The following is a 25,495-nucleotide window of genomic DNA, read 5'->3' on the forward strand; positions in this document are numbered from 1 at the left end:
AAGACAATGATGTGCATTAGCCTGTTGTTATTGTTTATTTGACATCTTATGCATGATAAGCGAATACTATACTTATTCTATTGCATTTGGAGTTTACCATTTTTGTCTGCTACATGATCTGAATGTCTTGAAAAAGTTTGTAAACATAGGTGGACGATTATGGATGTATTGACCTTAGTGGCCTCTTGAAAGTAATGGCTAGTTATGGAAAAAGTGGTATGTGTCTTTATCTAATCGCATTTTTTTTGTTTTGTATATTTACTTGCAAGGACGAAAAAGAAAATGACATTCTTTTATTACTAATGGCTAATATTAGTCTAGTGAAACAGTAACATATTAAAAGCTTAGTGTTATCTAGTACTAGTTATCTCATATTTTAGTTGTGTACTGTAATTTCAAGGATGCAGACATTGGTTGATGGAAAATTCTTAGTCACTCATTACTTTGTAGCTTTTGGTTTTATTTGTCTAGCTAAAGAGGAAAAACATTTTATTTTTTAATTTAACCATCTCTGGGAACAATCTATAGATTTTGTTTCTTGTGGATAATTTGATTGATCATGAAAAGTTAAATGTTACAATCGTTAATTGTATCAAAGGAAAATTTTTAGAATGCTAAGAACATAGAGACTTAGTGTTGGAGTTTTTTTAACTACACAGAAACAAGCTAGAGTATTGTTTAATCTAGGCATTTGCTTTTTCTGAAACTGACAACATTTATAGAAAAGTTAAAAAAATAAAATAAAAAAGGAAATGCTTGGAATTTCTATCTTTTTAAGGAAAACTAAAAACTTACAAAGTCTCTTTTACAACCCATAGCATTTCAACCTGCTAAACTAACTTAATTGTTGCCTAGAATTGCTGTTGGAAGTTGTTTTATGATGTCCGAGAAACTGGCAAGTTACAAGTTTTTGCTAATAAATTGTCAGATATTGATAATACATCTTGCTTGGAGGTTCAATGCTTGATTGTATATTGTTCTTGCTATTCGCGGAGATCCTTTTTTTGTTCTTTGCTCATGAATGTTGCGTGGTCAAATTCTTGAATTATTATGTCAAGCGTGTTAGTCCTTTTAGTGAGAAATTGAGGTTTTGTGATATAAAATTACTTTAATGAGTTTTCTTTTAAATTTTCTTTTGTGATGCTTCTATGTAAGTCTAGCTAGTGAAGGACATAAAAAGCTTTTTGATGTGAAAAGCTTTTTTGCGAATATTGTAAATCTTGGAAGTTTTTACCTTCCTATACCAATGCTAGTAGCAAATAATTTTAAGCTAAAAAAGTACAAATATAATTTTGACAATCTCAATTTTTATTATAAATTATGATGTTGAAAATATCACTTTTTTTTTTCGCATTCTTGAAGTCTTGGTAGTACTGAAAGTAGTAGCGTCTTTTTGTTTGCTTATAGACGAGGTAATCCCTGATTGCAAAACCACTATTTGTTTTTTAAAGTTGATATAGTTCTCTTTTTGGAAGAGGGCATCTCTGGGGTTGTGTGTTATAGACTAGTGCATCTTTGAATGATTCATGCATTATTGCAAACTAATGTTGAAATGTAATAAAACAGGAACTACCTAGCCTGTTATATTTTCCTATTTTCTGGTTTTCTTCTTGTTGCTTTGTTTTGGATGGAAAATATGTGGCAGAGTCTAGGAGAAAGTCAAATCCTGTGCATGTACCAGTAATTTCCATCTGTAATGTTTTTGCTGTAAATCGATGTTTGCAAAGCCTTGATTGTCCCTCTCATTTGCAGCTGTCAATTCAAACAAATGCTTTGTCTATCCAAGATTCATCAGCATTAGTGCAAGTGGATCAAAAGGAAACTTCTGTAGTTGGAATGCAAAATGGAGGAAATCCACAAGCAGAAGCTATCTTTTACCATTCTCAGGTTGTTTGGAAAAAAAAATATCTTGGAACTAGTTTAAAATTTTATGTTACTTTCTTTCTAAAAGGAAAAGCATATTTTGTTTTATACTTTTGACTAAGGATATAGCTAGATGCATTATATTTTAGTATGTTCTAATTTTATGTTTTATATGTTTTCTTAATATTATGTCCAACTTTGGAACAAAATGATCAAATGACATAGGCTTTGCTCTATCCTAATCTTTGTTGAGACTTCAAGATGATCTACAAATGCTAGGCCTGAAAATCAAGCTGCATGAGGACCACATAAAACTTTTGAAGTCCCAAAGCAACAAGTTAGATGACTCTGTACTTGAATCACAAGGTATATTTATTCTTTTAATCCAGTACATGAATCAATGTATATCAACTCCATCTTGAAATTTTCAGAAGAAAATGTCAAGGCAAATAGTTCGTATGATAAACCCTACAATCTAGCAGCTAGATCAAACAGGTGGTGCCCAAATTCATAAGAATAGATTCGACAATTTGGATAGGGTTTTGGTTGACGTACTATAACCATTGTATGTATAACATGTAGCTTTCTATTGTAACTTGCACTTTAGCCACTAGATCAAGCACTTGTCACCTGGGAATGGTTGTTAGTGATTAAAAAAGATTCTTGAACTGGCACCCTTAAATGTAACTACTATATCATGTAATGTTTTATTGAAAATCTAGATGGTAAACTTAAGTCACACAATTTATGCATCAAAAAAGGGAAGGCAAAAGGGATTCTGGACTCCAGGTGAAATCTGTTTACTTGGAGAAAATCTTTCATTGACTTCAAATTTTGAAGTATTTTGAGGTTTTGACTCGTTTTAGTTTTGTATTTGCTTTTTTTCTGATAAGCTTTCTGTCAGTTATTCTTGGCAAGTATCATTCTTCAAGTGGACCTAAGACTGAAAGTGAAGACCATTTCAACCTTCAAAGTGAGAAGTAAACAACAAGGCAGATTCTCCAGAATGAAAAATCTGCTGTAGATGTTTTTTGTAAGTTGAAAACACGTCATGGCTCTCAGGCATCACATCTTCAACCAACCAAGGATGTTCATGGTATTGTTGCTTCACTTGGCAAAGTTGTGGAAGAAAATTTTAGCAGGTTGATTGATCGTGTATTCTATCTTTTTCTTCATCTTTCTCTGGTGATGTTGTGCTTTTTGTATCGGCTTGTTTCTGGTTGCTTTTTCTTGTTTATAATTAACTGATTTTGTTTTTTTGTCCCATCAATAAGGACCTTTTTAAGTTTTGCAATGGCCAAGCATTTGTTGTATTACATGATTTTCTACAGACAAATTGTTGATGCAGTGATGCTTTGCTGGAAATGTGTCAAATGCTCAAGTCTGCAGGTTGTGCGTGGAAGATGCAGTAGGTTACATGCAGTTGTGTTTTTAACGTGCATGGGAGTGCTTTTTGTGTTATAACTTGTTTAGAAGTTTAAGGGTATTTAAGTAAACTGTATTAGAAGTAATATGTGTGGTGAAATTTGAATTTTGAAAGCTGTAATGCCTGCTGTAGTTGGTGTAATTAGCAGAGAGTTGTTAAGTGTTATATACTGTCTTTCCTCAAATGAAATGATGTGCCTTTTGCTGTATTTTATTGTGCTCTGTTTTTCTTTCTCTTGGATGTTCTCCGGCTGAAACCAACACAAATATATAATCCACTGAATTTGTTGCAGTAGATTCATCCTTAAAGCTTTCATGTTGTTGTAGTGTTGTTTGCTCCTGAGTGGTGAGTGAGGTTATGTTGTACATTGTTGCAGAGATGGTTAATGGTTAGAATTCATGTTTAATGTCTAGCTTTTATATTACCGATCAAAAAGTGTGACAAAGCTAAATGTTTTCACAAATACCCCATGCTTGACATTTTTTTCATCTTCTTTGGAGTGTAGGCTTTTCTCTGAGTACTTAGGAATGGACACTATGTTTGCAATTGTTTGCAAGACTTATGAAGGTGTTAAGGCTCTAGAAACATACGATAAAGAGGGCTGCATTATTAAAAGTTCCAGCCTTCATGGGCTTGGAGCTTCAATTAGGAGGACTATACATGACTGGCTTCTTGTCATATGTCTTGAAAACTTGAGGCATCAATTATACTTCTGCTTTCCTTAATTATATAGACTTGTATCTGCAGACAGTCTAATTTTTTTTCCTTCTCCAAACCTTATGCTGGTGAGTTTGTAGCTGATGATCCACAAAGGAGGCTTGATATTCTAAAGCCAAGATTGCCTAATGGGGAGTCTTCGCCTGGCTTTCCTGGCTTTCCTGGCTTCACGGTGAATATGATTGATGTGGAAAGCAAAAACTAGCCAATTTCATCAGCCTCTATCCAGAGAATTACCATTCAACTTGTCCGGCTTTGATAGAGATCAAAACAAAGCAATGATCCAATTTGGCTGCTTCTTTCATGGTTGAAGTTGTAGCTAAAGATCAAGACTGAAAAGAGGTATGTTCTCAACAAAAATTACATTCAATTTTGTTTAATTTTAAAGATTATTAGCAATTAGGGATGACTCGATGAGGATAGAAGTCTTTGTTAATTATTTTTATTCACCCTTCTTGACTTGAATTGAAAAGCTTGTTAATATCGTTTTAGGATTGATTGGAGTGACAAATTGAGTTCCTTTACGTAACATTCTCTGAAGAAAATTTCCCTGGTAAGTGAATATTCTCACTTTTATTTCTAATTTTACACAGTTCAAAATTTTCTTTTATGAAAGTTGAAGTTGTTGATCTATTCTTGCACATTTATTTATTTATTATGCAACAATTCTTTTGTAGAATTTAATATGCACCTGTTATAAGCACTTTCAACACCCCATTTTCTAAGTGCACTCTGTCGCCGTAATTTTACAAATTATTCTTTTATTAAATTCATCATCAAATTTATTCTTTCTTAAAAAAAAAAAAAAAAAAAAAAAAAAAATCAATAGATCATAATCTATAAAGAACATCATGAAAACAAAAGCTTTTTGTTAATAGTTCATCTGAAAGTCTTTGGAAGTTCTTTAATTTGTCACATAGCTTACAAGATTTATTTACCTTCTATTTTTTTTTCTTTAAATCATGTATAAGTAAATTAAAATTGTATCGGACAGAATATTGAATCATCTTAAAATTGTATCAGAATACAAATTTATTTTTAAAATTTTAGTTTGAGAGTATACTAAAACAGGAAGTGCTAATAGAATATTTTCAGGTATAAGGTCCTACAACCTTCCCCTTTAATGATCTCATATTTCTCTTAAGCAATGTTACTGGTGAGTTGGCAGCCCTTGGATAGCGTCTCCAAGGAATCCAAGGACTGACCATAGTTCAAGAGACCAAGATCTGAGGGCTAGCTGTCCCCATTAAGGTTGTTGGAATAAGATTCCCTTTTACGTTAACATGGGGGAATTTATATTAATCTGAGTTGGTTTTTTTTGCTTGAATAATTTCTTTCTAATCATTTTTTCTTGGGAGTTGGGATTAATCTTCACCATGAAATGCACGACAAGTTACGCTACACCAAATGTTAAACTATTCCTTTTCAAATTTTATAGAAGTTTTTCTCTATCATTCTTTCTTAAACTTTGTTACTGCCCCATTGAAAATTTTGAACTATTTGGGATGGGGTTACTTCCTTAGTTTGAGCAAGTTGTTTTTTTTCTTTCTTTTTTTTTTTTGGCAAATCACTACTATTCCAAATACCTTCTGGTATCAGATTATTTGGACTACCCAAGCCAACCAAATTATAGAGGAAGATTTGATAAGTTATAGTTAACAAATTAGGATGTATTTATCAACAGATATATTTTCTTCCATTTGAACCGATTTCGAAATTCTTTTAGTTGCTTTGATAGGTGCAATTGTTGTGGCTCATTAGTAAAAAACTTGTTATAGCTAGGAACATAAATCCAAATTCAACATTTTTCTATGTTATCACATCCATTTCCCTGAAATTTGATTTGAATACTCTTCGGTTCATGTATAAAATAGATGATATTATTGATTAGCTTCTGAAGGAAACAATGATGGACATTTTGTGTCTTATTAATGACTTTAGATGGAAAAGGAAACACCTTTGCTCAAAATTTCCCTTCTTTGTTAATATGTTTTAAATATATCAATTTTTGGGTATGATTCCTTGATTTGATTATCGTATTGTAATTATTTTGTGTTAGTTCGTCATAAAATTGAAAGTTTTCCAATTGATATATGTGATGCAGTTGAGATTGATCGTGATGGATGGTGTTACTGGAGTTGTTCTTCTATGTACATATGAAATCTTTGACAATTATCAATTTGTTATTGTTTAGATATATCTTTGTTTCAACAACTTGAAATATGTTGTAATATAAATTTAATCATGTTATTATGTTTTATAAAGTAGGTAGGTATTAGTTTCTATGTTATCAATGATCTTTTAATTAATCATGAGAACATTTCAATTGTATTGGTGATGAGAATTCAGATGTATTGTTTTGATCAATTAAAAAGAGGTTCAATAGCTAATAAAAAGATTGATTCTTTGAGATCGTTAGATTCTTCTAATGGAACAAATAGAAATAGAATAGATCGATTCCTTAAATGTCTATTTACATATTCTTCAATGTATTAGTCATTCTTGAAACATGAAAGATATATGCATTTTCTTCCAAAAGCAAATATCAGAAATAATACAAGAACCATATGTTCTTTTTCTTTGATAAATGATCATAATCTGGTTCAAATTATATGTATATTCATATATCTAATATGAATAAAGATAGGTTGACAAATACTTCTCACAACTTTTTCTCACAAACGCTGACGTGACAGCTTGCAATTGGTCAGTTCGCATTTGATCATGTGGGATTTATTGCGAGCTGACCAATTATAAGCTGACACATTATGTTTGTGAGAGAAAGTGAGTGAGAAGAGTTTGTGAGTGTAGTATTACTGATGTAATATATATACTTATAAATTATACAAACCAATATTATAAAAGGAAATAAGGTTATGGCTGCTAACATGATACAAGTTTTAAGATAATTATCTTTAAATGAAGCTACAAATGAAATATAATCCTAACTATTGATTAACCTTAATTTAGAGGTTGATCAAAAGTGTAAAACTAAAGGGGTAATATATTTATGTAACTTAATATCATGAATATTAGAAAATCTCATTTTCACTCACTCTTTATCTTGACCATCTATTTTGGTTTAATCTAACAACATAAATTTGTGTTTAAATCTATATTAAAAAATAGGAGTTGCAGAATCTTCCTATATATATAGTAATTATTTTTTTATTAAATTCTCTCATATAATTAGATTGAAATATATAAACTATTATTAAATAATTTTTAAATTATAATTCTAAAAAAAAGATATAATTTATAACGTTTGAATCATTTTCAAACGATTCGGTCACCACCATTCGATCTACTGGTCTCTACTCTACAAAACACCTCTTCTCTTAACTCCTGGTAACTCGCTAAACGTTGGTTGAGTTTGGGTATTAACGGAAGAGTTAATGACTTTTTCCCACCCAAAAAATGGCGTAATGACACTTTCCCACCCTTGGACTTTTAAAATAATGCAGAAGCCTGAGACATCGAGTATATTGATTTAGCGGACGATGGAGATTAGTCAGCATGATATCAAGTACATCTCGAGAACAGCAATAAAGGGTCAAGCTTTGGCAAACTTTATTTAAGAATTCTCCTATCAGCCTGAGGGAGAAATGAGCCTGCTAAAAGCGAGCACCTTGGAAGCAAGTGAACTAGGGGAACCCAGGCTTGACAGTTTTTGACAGTGGACCCCGTATGTAGATGGGTCCTCAAATGAGAAGAGGGCAGAAGCTAGGCTCTTGCTCGAAAGGAACTGATCCGAGCTACAGTCAGATTTGGGTTTGCTACCTCGAACAACAAGGCAAAGTATGAAGCAATGCTCGTAGGATCCGCCTCACCAAAGAAATGGGGGTAGAGTCTGTAAAAATCTATAATGACTCTTAGCTCATGGTCCATCAGATTTCCGGGGAATATCAAGAAAAGGAGGACAATATCCTATCTCTGGCAGGTGAAATTTGAGCTCGAGCAGTTCAAATCTTTTACTGTTCTTCAAATCTCGAGAGAGAATAATTTAGTTACCGGTACTATAGCTCGCCTAGCTTCGACAATGAGTCAAGAAAATGTTGATTCGATACCTATCAAATTTCTCCCAAGTCCTAGCATCTTCGCTTCATAGGAATCAGTCTTAGTAATAGGGCAGAGATACAGCGTGATGGATGCAATAATTGCTTACCTAAGAGATGGAACAGTGCCCGAAGGAAGAAGTAAAGCCAAAACACTCCGAGCAAAGTTAGCTCGATACACACTCATCAATGACAAACTATATAAGCGTGGATACAATACGCCGCTCTTGCAGTGTGTTGATCATGAGGACGCGGACTATGTCTTGAGAGAGATCCATGAAGGCATTTGTGGGAACCATGCAAGGGGCAGATCTCTAGCATCAAGGCGTTTCACCAGGGTTATTACTGGCCAATAGTCTTTGACAGTGCAGCAGACTATATGTGTAGATGAGACAAATGCCAAAGATTTACAGATGTTCTGCGAGCTCCACCCCAAGAGTTAACTACTCTAACAAGCCCCAGGCCATTTGCGATCTGAGGAATCGATCTGATAGGTCCTATGCCTCAAGAAAAATGGGGTGTTAAGTTTGTAGTGGTCGTGGACTACTTCATCAAGTGGGCAAAAGTCGAGCCTTTGGCTATCATCACGTCAAACAACCTGAAGGATTTTGTCTACAAAAACATTGTTTGTAGATTCGGAATTCCCTGCACTATAATAACTGATAATGGGGAACAGTTCGATTATGAGGACTTCAAATCTTTCTACAAAAGGCTTGACATCAAAAAAGCCTTCGCCACTGTTTATCGGCCTCATGCCAATGGCTAAGTAGAAGCTGTAAACAAAGTAATCAAGCACACCATAAAAAAGAAACTCGATGCCTTTAAAGGAAGATAGGCTAAGGAATTCTCTGAGGCATTATGGTCTTACAAAACGACAGCCAAAAGCTCGACAAGAGAAACCCCGTTCTCACTTTTATACGGGTGTGAAGCAATGGCCCCAATTGAAGTGGGGATTCATTTGTTCCAAAAAGAGGTATTTAATAGAGAAACAAACGAAGATCTTCTCTGCCTGAGGGTAGATCTAATCAAAGAACATTGAGCAGAGTCTCAGTTAAGGCTCGCCTCCTATCAGCAGCAAGCCAAATGATACTTGAACTCCAAGGTCAAGAATAAGGACCTCGGAGTGGGTGACCTAGTCCTCAGAAAAGTCGTCTAGGATATATAAAACCTGAACTTGGGGGCACTTGGGCCCAAATGAGAAGGTCCTTTAGGATCTCTGAAAAGCTCGCACTAGAAACTTTCCACCTAGAACACCTCAATGGTGAAGTTGTACTACGAGCATAGAATGCCGAGCATTTGCGAAGATACTACCAATAAGCAGCTCGAGTTTCAATCATGTTTTGCTCTTTATTATTTGATGTAAGGTCTTTTACGGCCAAATTTCTCTCAATAAAAAAGAGGTATTATTCATAAACCCTATGTTGCCTGTTAAATTTTATTTGTGGTTCGTCATTCATTATTTATTGTTTTAAAATCGCGACCTACGTGATCACATTCGTAACTCAAAGTCGAGAGTTTGAAAAAGGCAGCTTAGCTTCGTAAGCCTCGCTAAAATTCAACTCATGAAGGGAGGAATTTCCCAAATCGACAAAGTTAAACTCAGAAAAAATGCGACTAAAACACGTCGAAGGCAAATCGGTCATAAACCGGCAACCAAAACTCAAGACGGACAACTAGTCTAAACTTGGAGTTGTCGCACATAATATTTTCTCATATGTTCGAAAAGCTCCTCAAGAAGCGGACTACACATAACTTGGAGCAAATTCGAACTTTCTATGTTAATTCCGATTAGGATGATTGAAACGACTCTGCAGAAATGAAATATTGCTGGACAAAAATGGGAAAAATAAATTGTTCATTGATTGTACTAGTTTAGTTACAAAATAAACTAAAAAAAAAAAAAAAGAAGGAGGAGATAAAAAAATCTCTAAGCAATAGGAGCACAAGCATCACCGCCAATAAGACCGGGGAGATCATTGCCAATAGGCGTAGGGGTATCATTGGCCGTAGGAGTTTTGGCAGCTTCTTCGGAGGTAGGAGCCAAGACATCCTTCGGAGGCTCGATTGGAGGAAGGTCAACAACAATAGGCAGGAGAGTAGCTAGAGGAGACGACTCTTCAACCTTTTACTTAACACCAGCATCCTCCCCTCCTTCCTCGACCTCTTCTTCACCTTCGTCGTCCGACTCAGAGTCATCTGAATAAATGTACTCCATCCCCTAGGCCTCAATTTTCATTCTATCGACCTCTTTTTGATAAGCTCTAATGAGTGATGAAATGATATATATGTTCTAGGATTTTATGAGTAGACTGTAGGGAACTCATGACTTTCATGGATTATTTTTATGCAAGTTTCTTTGTATATTTTTATTTTCCAGAATCACGGGTATGTGTATGAGTTTCAGGTTTTTAGGTGGAAAAAATGATGAATTTATGCTTACACAATGGTTGGAGGCTTTGTACGTGCTAAAGAGGAAGTCGAATTGTCAAGCAAAAGAAAGAAAGTGAAATTGTTGGATGGCACCGCGACATGGTTTGTATGCGCCGCGGCATGGTTTTTCTGTGTCACGGCATGAGTTTTATGCGCTACGACGTGAGAAGCTGAATTTGGACAGAAAATTCATGCCACGACGTGACAAATTTTTATGTTTGCGGAAGAATTTGGCGCTGCGGTGCCAGAAAATCATGTCGTGGCGTGGATCGCAAGAAAAATAAAAACCACACCTTTTCAAACTCTGTGCCATGAATTGACAAATTTTTATGTTTGCGGAAGAATTTGGCGTCGCGGTGCTAGAAAATCACGTCGTGGCATGGATTGCGAGAAAAATAAAAACCTCACCTTTTCAAACTCTAACTTGAACTTGTGTTTTCCCAAAAACACCCCTAGCAAAGGAAATATATAAATAGGACTTTGTAATGTAGTTTAGGGACACTCTTTGACATAAATTGAGAGTTACTTTTTATCAAGAAAAAGAAGGAGATTCTTCCTAGCGTTTGGATTATTCATGCTTTTGGAGGAATTTTAGGTTTGCTCTCTTTAATGTCAATGTGTAACTAAACTCTTATTTAGGGATCTAATGTAGCCTAATTGGAAGGCTCTATTTTGAAACATATATTTATTGTTATTAATTCAATGGAAATCTAGATTCATTCATGTATTCCTTTAATTTTCATTATTGTGTGACGACACTTAGTGTGAATTAGTAGGTTGTTTGTGTTGAGATTATTGAATGAATGATTAGTATTTTGTGCATACACCCTGATAGAATATTAGTTGGTTCATGATTTCTTGAATAATTAGTGTCTGTGCATACGCATTAACAGATGAGACTTTGTTCTTGATTTTGAGTATTCCCGTGTTTAATGGGTTTTTAATCCATAGGCTAGACTATATACCCTAGCTAGTCTTGTGTTAAAAATACTAGGTTAATCCTGAACGCCATACGATAATACCTTGATTTAGTGAATGCAAACCCTAGAGACTGAATTGATAAACAATAGAGAGATGTTTGACATAGAGATGGATAATTATGGTGAAATTGGAGCCCTAGGTTTTGGTCAATTGGGTTTTAGATAATTTTAATAGTTGTTTAATTTTAGTTTTATTCAGTTGTTGCTTTTGAAGTGGTCCTCCTTAATTCTTCATTATTAATCTTGTTTTTTAGATTTAATTGAAGCATAGTTATTAGGATTAGTAAATTGCTTACAAATCTTTATGGGATCAACCCTTGCTTTTGCACACTAGACTACGATAGTGATTTATGCACTTGTGAGGTTATAAAATTGTTCATCAAGCTCTTGGAAGGAAGGAAAAGTCAAGTGAAATATGAGCTTCCCACACCTTTTGCCCGAGGAACACTGACGATTCCCAAGCACAACCCATGATGGCCGAGTTCAACTCTCCGATATTGAGCCTGAGCTATTCAACCTCAGCCTCGGCGCCCTTGCAACCTTACACCTCCTTGGTAAGCTCGGGCGAGGCTTTCTCATACTTGACCTCCCAGTTCAAGGTTGCCTTCTGAGCCGAGGTGAGCTCGAAGTTCAGCTTGTTGTTGGCACCCTGCTATTATGCCAAACCCTTCTCAGCCTCAGCCATTTTTGCCTCAGCCTTTGCTCGAGCGGTCTCTCTCACCTTCATTTTGTCAAGGAACTCCCTTTCCTTGACCTCGAAGGCCTCGACCTCTTCCTTGAGCCGATCAAGCTTGGCCTACTTCAAGTCATTCTCCTTCAACTTCTTCGCCTCTTGCCACCCCAAATGAGTACCCTCCAACGTGAGGTAACTCTCATTAAAGAGAAGCTTGGTCGCCACGCAAGCTTGAAAAGAAAGGAGAATCAGCGGAGAAGAAGGAAAAACAAATAAAAAAGGAAAGGGGGAGAACTATTAATACTTTTGTCACATAGTTGCATGCCCAAGCAAGTTATTGGTGACGAGACAAATCTCTAATACACGCGAAAGTCCACGGGGTGATGACATTCCTGACCGCTGAGGTCCCAATGCCAATATGCTCAAGGAGCTCATTGATCAGTGTGTCAAGCGCAGCTTGAGTTGCCTCATCCGCCTTTTTGCCTCCTAGCTGAGGTGAGCTTGATTTACTTCCCACATGAATGGCAGCCTCACTTGTGGGAATAGACTTTTTCTTGGCCAAGTCTTTGGCCGTAGATTTCTTAGGGCCACCAGCTTGCCCTAGACCTCCCTGCCCCATCCACCTTCTTGCTCTGTGACTGTCTGCTTTCCCATGCCCTCCTACGGCTCGATCGATTTCTTCTTGCTAGAGTCTTCTTGCTGCTCTGGCACCTTCTTCTTGCCAAACCATCATGCTGCACAGACACTTTTTGTTTCCCCGAGCCTCCAGTTGGCTTAGGGGTTTTCTTTGCCAAGCCCTTTTGGAACACATCATATGAGCACTTAACTATGGTATATAAATAAGAAGTTAATCATTCTAGAAAACACAATCATACATATGATAAATTCACAAGAAAGCCTCAGATTTTTTGCCCAACCACAAGAAAAACAACAATGGATCAATTCTTAATTTGATCGGCATTCTTGTCTCCTTGTTTACTTGATATTTATTTTTGAGATCTACTTTTTGCTGCGGGCTAATTGATAGTATTCTACAACCTTACTTGGATCCAAGGGCTTCCCTGATAATGAAGTTTTCAAATGTAAATTGATAAATAATATAATCTTTAATTGACCATATAAGGAAGTCACATCATTTAATAGCCCCACCAGTCATGATAATAACATAAAAGAAAATAATCAAACATTCCTATTGGTCTAATATGATATATTAAAAGGATATGGAAAACTGACACAATAGCATACATGTAGTAGTGGCAGATTAGGACCACTGCAAGGATTTTGTACACATGAAGCTTTTAACTCAAAATTCAGCCTAATCTGGTTAGAGATTTTGTAGCTGCAGCCAGCAAATGATAGGAAGTTGGCGTTATTACTATATGGTGCTTTGATCTCACATCTGGGTTGCTAAACATTTTAGGTTTCCAAAAATGGGGATCTTTTCCATTATGGCACCAAATATGTGACTAAATATGTGTACAACAAGGGAAGAACGGCCTCCTACTAGCTTCTTACATATTTACAGTAGAAATTTTTTTGTACTTACAGACTAGTTATATCAACCTCAACAATTATCCATCAGCATCTTGGTTCCTGCTTCAGTTGGATCCCCATTGACGAGACAAGAATCATTGACTAAAAGGAACACAAATGTAAAATTAGTTCCCATGAGTAATTTGTAATATTACAATTTCAATTTATTAGGGCAATTATTAGTCCATCTATTCCTTATCACTCTATACCTGTGAACTAGTGTATGATGAGAAAAACCAATTTCTACTAATCCATTAATCCCAAGTTCAAAGAAAATAGCTTATAACAATTATCATTTGTCTTACCTAAATGCATTTCATCCAATGTCCAGATGAATAATTGCAACCAGATTCATAAAATACAGAGTTGGGTATACCACATGCAAAAAGTTCTCAGGCTAGGTTTAGTTCATAATAGAAATGATTGAGAAAGTATCAAACAAATGGTAGTACGAATATAGCAAAATTCCCAATAATAGAAGAACTACAAAATGTGAAAATGACACAGTTGAAAGTAAAATGAAAATATTAGTTTGACCAATAATAAACAAAATCTTGTAGTTTAGAGAAAAATTATAAATTGAGATAGCCAGAAAGATTTTGATTGACACCGAGTATATTACAACAATTCATGTGGAAGTATAGCCCTAAAATGATTATTACAATATCAGTTAGAACATTGTTGAACTAGGGTTTTTCTATTTCCCTCATTTTCCTCATTTAATCTGTTCCCCTTCCTTGCTTTCAAATGGCAGCTACTATCTTGGAAGAAATAGCCACTAACAACCCTTAAGATATTAAACTCTGAACCTATTGCCTTGTTAACACAAAATAAACTAATTGTCATAATTCATAACCGTTAAATTTAACTCCCTTGCTACAGATGCAAGAGAGCCTAAACCAAGAAGCAACATGAATCATTTAAGACCAATCTTATTGGAAAACCATTTCTTTTTAAAGGATCTAAGCCTAAATTATTTGCTCAACAATGGAGGCCACAAAATGCATGGTATCTCTGGACAAGGTTTTGTCACATCCATTTCAATAGCCAGTAAGATAAGAGGAAAGGAAAGTCTGGCGTTGGGGAGGGGATGTTTCTTGCAACCTCAGTTCAGTAATCTTTCATCCAACCTAAGTTTGACCCCTTCACCTCAAAGGAAATTTGTTTGATAGGTTTGGATTAGCATCTATGCCCTGAGTATTGAACATTGGGATCCTAAGATTCTAAAAGTATTTCCAGAAATCAAGGATGTATTCGAAACTGTCCAAAATCCCGAGATCTTAATAACAATGGGTCTGATGCTGTCATATCTAGGTCACGTCCAAAAAAATAAAAAATTGTAATGAGTTGATCCTTATCTGTTGGCCTGTCTACGCAAACCTCACAATGAGAGTTAATATTCAGGGAATAGGCAATTCCAACTCCAGGACAATAACAGTCTTATAGCCATCCATGATGGGCAAAACAAAACTTGACTTCTATATTGATTTTGAAAGCACTCCAAGACCGGACACTCTTTTTCAATTTTGTTCGGATATCGTGGGAGTTAATGAGACAATTTTTTTTTTTTTTTTTAAGTTGATGGAATATCCAAACATTTACTTTAATTTTTAAGTGCTTATTCTTAAGAGTTCTAACGTGAATTCTATCCCACCATATCTGTTAGTTGTACTAGTCAACTTCCTATTAAAAATCATCCCAATTTTGGCTAATAGAATGTGTGTGAAACTTTGGAGGTCTTTAGATAAAGGGGATAAATTAACTTATTAGGTAATGATTTACTCCATGAAAAAAAAAGGTATAATTTCTTACAGATTTTGTGAAGGTAATAAAATGCATCTCTATTTTCCCCGTCCTTGTCCGCTTACCCATCTTTGTGGTCTTGAGTATATATGCATTATTCAATTTATTCATTCATTTGTCTTCAAGTTATGGATTTCTTAAATTATATCAGATGATGCAGACATATGATTTGTTTAATTTTTTGGTGATTGTAAATAATAAGTAATTAAGGTTGTTCAATTTTTATTTTTTATTTTTTGGGCTTGGTATCCAATCAGCCCTAGCTGGGAGGTTTGTAATATGTAGCTTCTACTATTAGATTGACATTAATGAAGTTGTGTTGCGTTTGGGTGTGATATTGATTGGTTTTTAATTGAGATTGTCACAAGATGTTTGTTGGTTATAGAGAGAGTTGGAGAAAATAAAAAGTGATGGAGAGAACAGATTACTTGTAGGCATTGTTTTTGTTCTACTTTTGGCTGTCAATTTTGGTTATTGTGTTGAACAATTTCCTAGCTAATTTGTTCATCATTATTGGTTGTTTACTGAATATCAATAGAGCTCCATCTTTTTGCTTGTTTTCTTGGCTGTTGGTTGTTATTGCTGCATTGGTTTGATTGACTAATGGAAGTTTCCTATCAGTGTGATATTGATTAGTTGCTATTTCTTTTGGCTGTCTTTTTGAGTTGTTGTATTGAATTGATTAGTTTTTAATTTGGCTGAAGGTTATTGTAAAATTTTGTTTCAGGTCATAGCACACCTTGGAGATCCTCAACTTTTTGCATCACAGGAAGCAGCAGTTTTACCATCTTGGTCACCTAGGACAGCTCCTAGTCAATGCATTTTTCTCTATGTATATATTACTGATCACATTTTGCTCTATATATATTAAATCAAAATTCTGACAATGTCAATGATGTTTTTCTGCCAACTTTTTGTTCTACCCCTTTAAAACTGCTGGTTTTAACTGTGCATTATTGAAGAGATTTGTATGGAATCCCAAATTTCGTTTGCTTTCTATTGAGTAAAATGCATTGTGATTCTTCAATCTGGATCTTTATTGGGTTATTGACAAAATTAATGTAATATAATTTTAGCTTAGTTTGCAACACTTACAGGGACAAAATGGTAATTGCACATATCTCAAAATTTCAAACTCTCAACAGTTATTCATTACAAACATTAGGGACAAATTTGTCATCTAATTTTTACACATTGTTGGGGATATTATTCTCGTTATAAAAAGATGGGTATATAGGTAATTGACTATATTGACTTCACATATAATAATAAAAAAAAATTAAATTCGGACAATCAAGGGTATTTTTGTCTTTATAGTGAATATCACTGTTTTTGACGGAAACTGTTAACAAAATTATTGCTTTGGATACTATAATGGTATTTTAAAAGTTTGAGGAGGTGAAAGTGTCATTGCGCCATTTTTGGGTGAGAAAAAATCATTAACTCTTCCGTTAATATCCAAAATCCACTTCACTTTCTCAGCCGGCGTTCAGCGAGTTACCAAGAGCTAAGGCCAAAGACGTTTTGTAGAGTGGAAACCAGTAGATCGAATGGTGGTGACCAAATCGTTTGTAAATGATTCAAATGTTGTTAATTATATGTTTTTTTTTTTAGAATTATAATTTAAAAATTATTTAATAATAGCTAATAGATTTCAATATAATTATTTGGGAGAATTTAATTAAAAATAATTACTATATATATGGGAAGATTCTACAACTCCTATTTTTTAATACAGATTTAAACACAAATTTATGTTATTAGATTAAACCAAAATAGATGATCAAGATAAAGAGTGAGTGAAATTAATATTTTCCAATATTCATGATATTAAGTTACATAAATAAATATGTAATGTTAAAACTTGTATTAGGTTAGCAACCATAACCTTATATCCTTTTATAATATTGCTTTGTATAATTTATAAGTATATATATTATATAAATGTATCTACATATAATTTGAACTAGATGAAGCTTTGATCATTTATCAAAGAAAAAAGAACATATTGTTCTTGTATGATTTTTGATATTTTCTTTTGAAAGAAAATGCGTATATCTTTCATGTTTCAAGAATAACTAATACATTGAAGAATATAGAAATAGACATTTAAGAAATCCATATATTCTATTTCTATTTGTTACATTAGAAGAATATAACGATCTCAAAGAATCAATCTTTTTATTAGCTATTGAATCTCTTTTTAATTGATCAAAACAATACATCTAAACTCTCATCACCAATACAATTTAAATGTTTTCATGATTAACCAAAAGATCCTTGATACCATAGAAACTAATACCTACGTGCTTTATAAACAACAATAACATGATTAAATTTATATTATAACATATTTCAAGTTGTTGAAACAAAGATAAATTGATAATTATCAAAGATTTCACATGTACATAGAAGAACAACTCCAATAACCCCATCCATCGTGATCAATCTCAACTGCATCGCAAATATCAATTGGAAAATTTTCAATTTTATGACAAATTAACACAAAATAATTAAAATACTATAATCAAATCAAGGAATCATACCCAAAAATTGATAAATTTAATATGGCAACATATTAACAATTTAAAGAAATTTTGAGCTGAGGTGTTTCCTTTTCCTTCTAAAGTCAATAATACGACACAAAATGTCCATCACTGTTTCCTTCGAGAGCTGGTTAATAATATAATCTATTTTATACATGAACCGAATAGTATTCAAATCAAATTTTAGGGAAATGGATGTAATAACACAGAAAAAGGTTGAATTTTGATTTTATGTTCCTAATTATAAAGAGTTTTTTTTACTAACAAGCCACAGCAATTGCACCTATCAAAGCCACTAAAAGAATTTTGAAATCAGTTCAAATGGAAGAAAATATATCCGTTGATATATAAATCCCAATTTGTTAACTATAACTTATCAAATCTTTCTCTACAATCTGGTTTGGCTTGGGTAGTCCAAATAATCTATACCACAAGGTATCTGGAATAGTAGTGATTACCCAAAAAAAAAATTACAACTTGCTCAAATTTGGAAAGTAACCCCATCCCAAATAGTTCAAAATTTTCAGTAAGGCAATAACAAAGTTTAAGAAAGAATGATAGAGAAAAATTATATAAAATTCTCCTATAAAATTTGAAAAGGAATAGTTCAACATTTGGTGTAGCGTAACTTGTCATGTATTTCATGGTGAAGATTAATCCCAACTCCCAAGATAGTAGTGATTAGAAAGAAATTATTCAAGCAAAAAAAACCAACTAGATTAATATAAATTCTCCCATGTTAACGTAAAAGGCAATCTTATTCCCAACAACCTTACTGGGGGCAGCTAACCCTCAGATCATGGTCTCTTGAACTATGGTCAGTCCTTGGATTCCTTGGAGCGTAATCCAAGGGCTGCCAACTCACCGGTAACATTGCTTAAGGGAAATATAAGATCATTAAAGGGGAAGATTACAGGACCCTGTACCTGAAAATATTCTATTAGCACTTCTTGTTTTAGTATACTCTCGAACTAAAATTTTAAAAGTAAATTTGTATTCCATTCTTCTCATAAATTTAAAGATGATTCAATATATTTGTCCAATACAGTTTTGATTTATTTATACATGATTTAAAGAAAAAAATAGAAGGTAAATAAATCTTGTAAGCTATGTGACAAATTACAGAACTTCCAAGGACTTTCGCAGGAACTTTTAACAAAAAGCTTTTGTTTTCAATGTGTTCTTTACAGATTATGATCTATTGATTTTGCATTAGTTACAAGTTTTTTTTTTTTTTTAGAAAGAATAAATTTGATGATGAATTTAAATAAAAAAATAATTTGTGACAGAGTACACTTAAAAAACGGGGTGTTGAGAGTGCTTATAAAAGGTGCATATTAAATTCTACAAAAGAATTGTTGTATAATAAATAAATAAATAAATAAATGTGCAGCAACAGATCAACAACTTCAACTTTCATAAAAGAAAATTTTGAACATGTAAAATTAGAATTAAAAGTGAGAATATTCACTTACCAGGAACATTTTCTTCGGAGAATGTTATGTAAAGGAACTCAACTTGTCACTCTAATCAACCCTGAAACGATATTAACAAACTTTTCAATTCAGTAAAGAAGGGTGAATAAAAATAATTAACAGAGAGGTCTACCTTCATCGAGTCATCCCTAATTGCTAACAATCTTTTAAATTAAACAAAATTGAATGTAATTTTTGTTGAGAACATACCTCTTTTTAGTCTTGATCTTTAGCTACAAGTTCAACCATGAAAAAAGCAGCCAAATTGGATCATTGCTTTGTTGTGATCTCTTTCAAAGCCGGACAAGTTGAATGGTAATTCTCCGGAAAGAGGCTAATGAAATTGGCTAGTTTTTGCTTTCCACATCAATCATATTCACCGTGAAGCCAAGAAAGCCAGGCGGAGACTCCCCATAGGCAATCTTGGCTTTAGAATATCAAGCCTCCTTTGTGGATCATCAGCTACAAACTCATCGGCATAAGGTCTGGAGAAAGAAAAAAAAAAATTAGAATGTCTGCGGATACAAGTCTATATAATTAAGGAAAGCAGAAGTCGAATTGATGCCTTAAGTTTACAAGACATATGACAAGAAACCGGTCATGTATAGTCCTCCCAATTGAAGCACCAAGCCCATGAAGACCAGAACTTTTAATGATGCAACCCTCTTTATCTTATGTTTCTAGAGCCTTAACACCTTCATAAGTCTTGCAAACAATTGCGAACATAGCGTCCATTCCTAAGTACTCAGAGAAAAGCCTACACTCTAAAGAAGATGAAAAAATGTCAAGCATGGGGTATTAGTGAAAACATTTAGCTTTGTCACACTTTTCAGTAATACAAAAGCTAGAAATTAAACATGAATTCTAACCATTAACCGTCTCTGCAACAATGTACAACATAACCTCACTCACCACTCAGGAGCAAACAACACTACAACAACATGCAAGCTTTAAGGATGAATCTACTGGCAACAAATTCAATGGATTATATATTTGTCTGTAGAAAATCATGTAATACAACAAGTTCTTGGCCTTTGCAAAACTTAAAAAGGTCCTTATTGATGGGAAACAACAAAATCAGTTAATTATAAACAAGAAAAAGCAACCAGAAACAAGCCAATACAAAAAGCACAATATCACCAGAGAAAGATGAAGAAAAAGATTGAATACATGATCAATCAAACTGTTAAGATTTTCATCCACAACTTTGCCAAGTGAAGCAACAATACCAAGAACATCCTTGGTTAGTTGAAGATGTGATGCTTGAGAGCCATGACGTGTTTTCAGCGTACAAAAAATGCCTGCAGTAGATTTTTCATGCTAGAGAATCTGCCCTGTTGTTTCCTCCTCACTTTGAAGGTTAAAATGGTCCTCACTCTCAGTCTTAGGTCCACTTGAAGAATGATACTTCCCAAGAATAACTGACAGAAAGCTTATCAGAAAAAAAAAAAAAAAAAAGATCAAAGTGTGTCATACAAAACTAAAACGAGTCAAAACCTCAAAATACTTCAAAATTTGAAGTCAATGAAAGATATTCTCCAAGTGAATAGATTTCACCTGAAGTCTAGAATCCCTTTTGCCTTCCCTTTTTTGATGTATAAACTCTGTGACCAAGTTTACCATCAAGATTTTCAATAAAACATTACATGATATAGTAGTTACATTTAAGGGTGTCATTTCAAGAATCGTTTTTTATCACTAACAACCATTCCCAGGTGACAAGTGCTTGATCTAGTGGCTAAAGTGCAAGTTACAATAGAAAGCTACATGTTATACAATACAATGATTATAGTATATCAACCAAAACCCTATCCAAATTGTCGAATCTATTCTTATGAATCAATGCACCACCCATTTGATCTAGCTGCTAGATTGCAGGGTTTATCATACGAACTATTTGCCTTGACATTTTCTTCTGCAAATTTCAAGATGGAGTTGGTATACAACAGGGTTCTGGGGGCTTTATTTATATTTGTAAGTTTGTTTTGTGCAGTTAAAAAAACTCCAACATTGAATCTCTATGTTCTTAGCATTCTAAAAATTATCCTTTGATACAATTAACGATTGTAACATTTAATTTTTCATGATAAATCAAATTATCCACAAGAAGCAAAATCTAAAGATTGTTCCTAGAGATAGTTAAATTAAAAAATCAAATGTTTTTCCTCTTTAGCTAGACAAATAAAACCAAAAGCTACAAAGTAATGAGTGACTAAGAATTTTTCATCAACCAATGTTTGCATCCTTGAAATTACAATACACAACTAAAATATGAGATAACTAGTACTAGATAGCACTAAGCTTTTAATATGTTACTGTTTCACTAGACTAATATTAGGCATTAGTAATAAAAGAATATCATTTTCTTTTTCGTCCTTGTAAGTAAATATCCAAAACAAAAAAACAGAAAAAAAAAATGCGATTAGATAAAGACACATACCATTTTTTCCATAACTAGCCATTACTTTCAAGAGGCCACTAAGGTCAACAAATCCATAATCGTTCCACCTATGTTTAAAAACGTTTTCAAGACATTCAGATCATGTAGTAGACAAAAATGGTAAACTCCAAATGCAATAGAACAATTATAATATTAGCTTATCATGCATAAGATGTCAGATAAACAATAACAACAGGCTGATGCACATCATATTGTCGTATAAGGGAATAGGAATTTGATTAACTCTTTGAACCTAATTTAGACATATATGCTTTCAGATTGGCCTTTAGGGTGTCTTTGTTACATTATATTGCACAACATTAAAACTTTAATATTACATGACCCAGTTCTAAAGACCTGTATCGACCTCACAATACAATCCATGTATATCTATGTGAAATTGACAACCTAATGCTTTTCATTAGAGTAGGACGAAGTTTGTATTGATAACCTTAGAATTGACAATAAACTGTCTTTCGTCATAGTGGGATGGAGATGTAAACTCTAAGATACGTGTATCAACCTTATAATACATGCACTATTTATGTAGGACTTACACAACAATAAAGAATAGAATTTACAGTAGAATATGTTTGAATTTATAGTTCACACTTTGCTGTCTTTCATAAGAGTAAGATGAAGATGCAAACTCTGGACACATGTATCGACCCCATAATACATGCAATATTTAAGTACGACTTACGCAATGACAATGAATGAACCTATGACAGAACTATGAGTCTAAATTCACAGTTCACACTTTAAGAGTCTACTCTTTTTAACCAATGAATGAACCTAAGACAGAACCATGAGTCTAAATTTTATAGTTCATAGTTTAAGAAACTCCTTTTAAACCAGTGAAAAACAGACGAAGAACAAGTTAAGAGCATGGGGCAATTTAGGAAAGTGAAAGTGCAGTAAACATGTAGGTAGAAATGTTGGCTCTTGCCAGCAAAGATAATTAGGCAAAGAGATTTGGTGGAACTAACTCATTTTAAGCAGTCAACTACTACTTTAATCACATGATTTAGATAAAGCAGATTGATTGTATGTATTAATATATTTTGTGTGCTATGCACATAGGGAGCTAATCTGCCATTATAAAATCAATAAACAAACCATCACAAGTTTCATATAATTGAGCAACACCGTCATTATCTAACCAATTAAAGACAAGTGTGCAGGAGTGAGTGTCTGCCTGCCTTGACGAGTAATCTATCCCTTTGCTTATCCTAAACACAATGATCATGTTCATGATCATGATTAATTAATCACATTACAGGTTGTAAAAGACTTAATAAAAGTTTCATGGTGGGCCCTTTGTCTTGCACATAAACTATGACAAATTCTCCATTTGATTCACCAATAATTAGAGTCAAAAAGAAGCTGGTGGATCTTCTCTTAAAACCCCTTGTGGGGCTTATCAACTTGAATCAATTTTATATGACAAGCGTGAGTAAAACAAAAACTATACAGGAAGCTTACAAGGTGGTTATATGGAGTTGCTTTCAGGAGGCTGCAGCTGGAAGCTGTAAACCAGTTGTTGAAATTTTCGGTTAAATGGCATAAGCAAGAGTAATTTCTGCTGGGGTTGAGTCTGGAACTTCATTGTGGAAGGGTATTTCAAACAAAAGGGATTGGTACAGGCACACTTCATCTTCTTTACAGTAATAGACCTGTAAAACATGGCAAATCATCACCCACTAAATAACTTAATAAGCTACAAAGTTGTGGTGGAATTTATTCAAACTCTTTGCAGCCATCTTAATGCTATTATAGTCTGCATAGCCGAATATCAATTTGATCTTGAACATAGAAATTTGGTCTACACTGTTTGATATTTTTAACTTTAAATTGACTAAACTATGCAAATGATGTTTCAATCAACCCATTACACTTCAGGCCCTAGATCTATACTTTGGTGTTATTCTCATTCAAACAGAGTGCCATCAAAACCTTTAATATGTCCAATGAGTGAACAACATACATTGAGAACATTATGAGGACCATGACCTGCAGGTCAAATGGGTAACCTGAACCAGTTGTATTTATGGTTACAAAACCCCTTTATTCCCTTGGTATCGGTCTGAAGCTAGGGAATAAACTAGACAGCAATCACATGGTTTACTTGTCAAAGTAGTTCAATTCAAAGACTTTTACTGTGGGGGCAATTTGAATATGGAGCACAGAAAAGTGGCATACCTTGCAACTAATTATACCTGTTGAAGCTGATGGAGAGAGTCTCCTAAAGTGAAGTCTTGTTGATCCTTCTGGACTAAGATTTCCATCCAGGGATCAACACCACGGTTTCAGGTTCAACACGTCCTGCTGATTTGTATCAAGCAGAGAATTATAAGTCAAAAGCAAATGAAAAAGTTGAAGCCTTGGTGACACAAACCATCTGTACCTTTGAAAAGGTACTCCTCAGCAAAGAAATTTAATACTGGTTGCCTTCATTGGACACACCACCATCAACAACAAAGAGGGTGCGAGGAGCAGGCTGAACCCTTTAGCTTAAAGTAAGAAGTTCAGGCTCTTTCTTGTTCAAGTCTGTACTGATGACACATGTTTGTATCAGCTATGAAGCTTTCCTGAAAATGAACCAAACACTTTTAATAAGTACTTTATGATAATCTATGCAAAGGCACACAAGCAATCATCAGTTACAACTTCCAGTCAATTTGAAACTGTTGCGCTAATGAAACAGAGAAGACCGTTCTCTGCTTCGATGATTCCTATGGCTCCAGTTGAAAGAAAGTAATGCATAAAAAGTGAAATTTCAGGTCATCATAATGAAGAAGTTTACTTGGAGAGTGATATAAACATCCTCAACTTTATTTGTGTTCATTGTTAAAGGATAAGAGCTTCATTATAATTCAAGAGATTGAGATTGTAACAAAATTTAAATATGATGGTACTTGGATTATGAATTCTCACATTTTAATCTGTCACACAAATGGCTCAGAAATACATTATGAACTAATGAAAGAACTCATTTTCAGTGCATCTGAAATTCCTATGGCAGGTAACAAACATTGTCTTTCCATTTGCAACTTGTTGTAGATAGTGACTCAACAAACGTATAACTAATTCTCACGGTAGATGCATGTAACACATATAAACAATTTTTTTTCTTTTTGAAATTAAAATTCCTAAAGCAACATATACTGAATTCTAGCCACCAGTATGAGCAGAATTCAGAGAAGGAACAGAGTATTTTTCTAACCTGAGCTGCAGGGCTGTTCCATCCTTGAACCAACTTTCCCAGTCCCTGCTAGGGTACTGACCTTTTACTAGCTGGATCCAGCTTCTTGATCTGAAATTTCACCCAAACAGAGATAAAAATCAAAAGTTGCTTTGATAATTCACATTCATTTTATCGTTATTGTCAACTCTCAACAGGAGCCCCCATAATGCATCATGAGCTTCATGAAGCTTTAAATTTATCTCAGAACATTCAACAAATGTCGTAGGGTACAGTGATTTAAATATCTTTAATATCTTCATCTATTAGCTAATTACCTTGTGAGCACCTATCTGCAAAATAATTTGAC

The 25,495-nt window shown here is 34.0% G+C and overlaps 2 long non-coding RNA genes across 3 annotated transcripts; both read right to left on the reverse strand.

Moving 5' to 3' along the window:
* Positions 1-17,817: 17,817 nt before the first annotated feature.
* LOC116107280 lies at positions 17,818-20,256 on the reverse strand. Of its 2 annotated transcripts, XR_004124439.1 has the most exons (3): positions 19,712-20,256; positions 19,502-19,562; positions 17,818-17,934 (listed from the first exon to the last, which is right to left on the reverse strand). It is a non-coding gene; the product is annotated as an uncharacterized LOC116107280 (long non-coding RNA). The 2 variants fall into 2 exon arrangements; XR_004124438.1 differs by lacking the exon at positions 17,818-17,934 and having other exon boundaries at positions 19,425-19,562.
* Positions 20,257-20,918: 662 nt separating this feature from the next.
* On the reverse strand, positions 20,919-24,266 carry LOC116107277. The gene is made up of 3 exons (XR_004124428.1): positions 24,144-24,266; positions 23,427-23,617; positions 20,919-20,933 (listed from the first exon to the last, which is right to left on the reverse strand). It is a non-coding gene; the product is annotated as an uncharacterized LOC116107277 (long non-coding RNA).
* Between the last annotated feature and the right edge of the window lie 1,229 nt (positions 24,267-25,495).

Source organism: Pistacia vera, unplaced genomic scaffold, assembly GCF_008641045.1.
Source record: "Pistacia vera cultivar Batoury unplaced genomic scaffold, PisVer_v2 Contig531, whole genome shotgun sequence".
NCBI classification, from domain to species: domain Eukaryota; kingdom Viridiplantae; phylum Streptophyta; class Magnoliopsida; order Sapindales; family Anacardiaceae; genus Pistacia; species Pistacia vera.